Consider the following 3,572-nt stretch of genomic DNA (forward strand, 5'->3'; position numbering starts at 1 on the left):
GCCTGTTGACATCTTGGGACAACATTCGGGCTTAGTTCTCCGCCATCTTTATGCTGCACTTTAAAATTACCTGACTTCTTTTGTTTGTTCTGTAAATCTTCCAAACTACGACGCGTCTGTGTCCGAGGTTATGCCCTCAGGAAGCAGATTTTGAAACCGAGATTAGGGACAGGAGAGTGTCTGGGGCCGGTACCTGCCAGGCAGTGAAGGAAGAAGGGCTGGACAGAGGGACAGCGGGCCTCAGTGATGACAGTCTCAGCTGACCCTACGGGGGCCTCTGGAGCTTCGGAGTTGTCCCCTGTTGGCCACAGGTGATGGCTTTATGCATCTGCATGGACAAGTGCCTGGATGTGGGCAGCCTCCGTGAAGGAGAGGGGACTCCCTCTGGCTGAAGGCAGGGCCTGGGAAACAGTCAGCTTAGAGCCATCAGCCACCATCACCCCCAGCAGCCGGAAGAAATGCTGCTTCCATATATTTGGGGAGCTTGGATGGTGTATCCACCACAGTCCACCCGGAACTGCTCAGCTCCATGTAGTATGTTCTGGAAACATTTCACCCAGGATTGTTAGGCCTCTTTTTCTTTTTTTTTTTTAAAGATTTTATTTATTTATTTGAGAGAGAGAATGAGATAGAGAGCATGAGAGGGGGGAGGGTCAGAGGGAGAAGCAGACTCCCCGCTGAGCAGGGAGCCCGATTGCGGGACTCGATCCTGGGACTCCAGGATCATGACCTGAGCCGAAGGCAGTCGCTTAACCAACTGAGCCACCCAGGCGCCCTAGGCCTCTTTTTCTGAGGGAAAACTTGCAAGAAAAAGATTAGTGGGGTGAACTACAACCTCCAGAACCACGTTGAGCTGCGGCTGAAACTTGTCACCCCCCATCTCCAGCACACACCCTCCATTGCTCTCTCGCTGGTCTCAGAGGCTGAGCTGGTGATGGGGTGGCCCAGGCCCCAGTCCCTAAGGGGCCCGAGAGCTTTGTCACTAGCCCCCATCAGCCCATGGGTGCTGCACACTCCCTATCAAGCTTGGGCGGATGAGATCCAGGAGAGGCTGACTGCGTGGGCACAGGGGCCCACACCCACTCAGGCTTCCGGGCCTCTGCCTTTGCTGTCCCCACTGCCGGGGTGCCCTCCTCGCCTCTCTTTTCCCTCCTTTAAGACTTGGCTAAGGACACGGCTTTTTATGTTCTTAGCTTCATTTCTTTAATTTTTTATTATGAAAACCATTCAGGTTTATAGGAGAAAGAAATCTCCATATACCCTTTCCCAGATTCAGCTTCTAACATTTTGCCCCATTTGCTTTATCATTCACTCTCCCCCTCCCCGCCGTGCGTGTTTTATAGATACAAATTACACTTTTCTGAACCACCGAAGTTGCATGCATCATGGCACCTACCCTTGCTTTAGTCCCTTTGGGCTGCTCTATTGAAAATGCCCTAGGCCAGATGGTTTATAAACCACAGAAATGTCTTCTTCACGGTTCCAGAGACTGGGAAGTCCAAGATCAAAGTGTCAGCAGATTTGGTGTCTGGTGAGGACCTGCTTCCTGGTTCATAGGCTGTCTTTCCCCTGCATGCTCACAGGCCAGAGGGGCAAGTGTGCTCTCTGGGGTCTCTGTTATAAGGTCGCTCATCCCATTCATGTGGGTTCCAGCCTCGTGACCTCCTAAAGATCCCACCACCAAATACCATCATATTGGGGACTAGATTTCAATATATGAATGCTGGGGGGACACAAACATTCACTCTATATTAACCCTAAATATGTCACTGTAATGTTTTTACAGAACCACAGACCAGTTTTCAACTTCAGTAAACTCGACACTGATGTAATAGATTTATCTAACCCACATCTGAATTCCAGTTTTGTCAATTGACCCAGTAATGCTCTTTATAGACTTTCCCTCTGCACTGCTAGTTGTCTTGTGTGAAAGGCTGGTTTCTAATGGCATTAACATTTCTAAAGAATACAGTCCTTCTTTGTTCCTCATTTGGGGTTGTCTGCCATTTTCTCAACTATAGATACAGGTTATGCATTCCTGGCCAGATTAAGTGATGTGGCGTCCTCCTCAGGGTTGGGAGGTACATGGTGTCCCTCTGCCCCTCACTACGATGTTCATTTTTTATCACTGGGTCAATGTTACCTCATTTCTACACTGTAACTAATAATCAGTCTGTGGAGAGAGACTTCCAGACCTTGAAAAGGTCCTTCTCTTCATCCGGGTCCCTCCCCTCCCCCTTCACATCTCTCTGATGATTCTCGTCAAAGCCCTCTCCAAGAAGTCTTCTCTGGTTACCCCAGGCTGACTCAAACCCTTTTCTTGGGTTTCTGCCAGGTTGTAACACAGACACCCCCTCTCATTGTATCTATTGGTCATCTCCCTGGCTCGCTGGACCCCTGCAAGCCCAGCACCTAGTTGAGGGCTGAAGGGGACCGGTGCTTAGTTCACTGATTGACTCAGTGAGTGAATGGATGAATGACTAACTGCTCTATGGATCAGTGCGGACTCTCAGTCACAATGGCCTGAACCTCCAGCACGAGGAGCAGGGAACTCACTGACTCATGCAACTGTCAAGGGCAGGGCAGACCTTTCAAGGGTGGTTCTCTCTCCTGACAGGGGGATTCTCAGAGAGCTGGGATAATGCTTTTATATCCAGCATCAGGCGTGATGGAGCTCAACTTTCAGTACTCCATTGGCTGACAGCTCTTGAGTTCGCCACCTCCCCAGTCTTGGTAGGAACACCACCTACTCATTTGTGCCAGCCAGAAATTTGGGAGCTGTCCTCACACTCTGTCCACCTTCACTGCATTGGGGGCCTTCTGGGGTCTACCTTCCCAAACTGTCCACCTCTGTCCCCCCCTCCACCCTCGTCACCAGCTGACCTGTCTGCCAGCTGATGGCCTCCCCACTGACCTCCTCGCTTCCTCTCTTGCTACGCCTCCTGTCCTGATGCTCACAGGCCTTGTCAGTCTGAAATCTAAAATGTGGCGACTGTTTAAATGCAATTTAAAATGTTCGGGGTGTCACGTTCAAAGTCTCCCCCGGTGCCTAGCACAGGTTCGGAACGTGCACACTGCCCACAGACATTTAGTCGACAAACTAAAAACAGGGGGCTTCAGAGCCAAAGAGCCCCGGGTTCGGATCCTCCCCTGCTGCGGGACCGGCTCCGAGCACCGGGCAGCCACATTTTCGCCAGCCTCAGTCGACTCTGCGACTCTGCGGCACAAGAGATGGGTCCCCGCTGGGGCAAAAGTGCAGAAAGTTCCAGAAGCACGCTGCCCAGCCTTCCACCCTGGCTCCAGCAGTTGCGCATGGGCGGCCCGTTGCCGCGGCCCCAACTCGGGGCACTGGTCGTACTCAGCCGGGACATCGGAAGGAGGACACGGACAGGGCTCCCTGCGCAGGTGTGGCTGTCAGGGAGCAGCGTCCTCGCCGCCGCACCCGCCCCTCGGGCCGGCCCCGGCCGGCGTCCGGCGGCGGCCCCGCGCATCCCCCTCCGCGTGCCCGCTCCGCGCGCCCCGCACAGCCAGCTTCGCGCACCTACTACGCGCCCGCCCGCGCCCCGCCCCGG

This window comes from Mirounga angustirostris, unplaced genomic scaffold (genome assembly GCF_029215605.1).
Source record: "Mirounga angustirostris isolate CCGP_5_RB_7025 unplaced genomic scaffold, mMirAng1.0.hap1 SCAF_1, whole genome shotgun sequence".
In the NCBI taxonomy this organism is placed as follows: Eukaryota; Metazoa; Chordata; class Mammalia; order Carnivora; family Phocidae; genus Mirounga; species Mirounga angustirostris.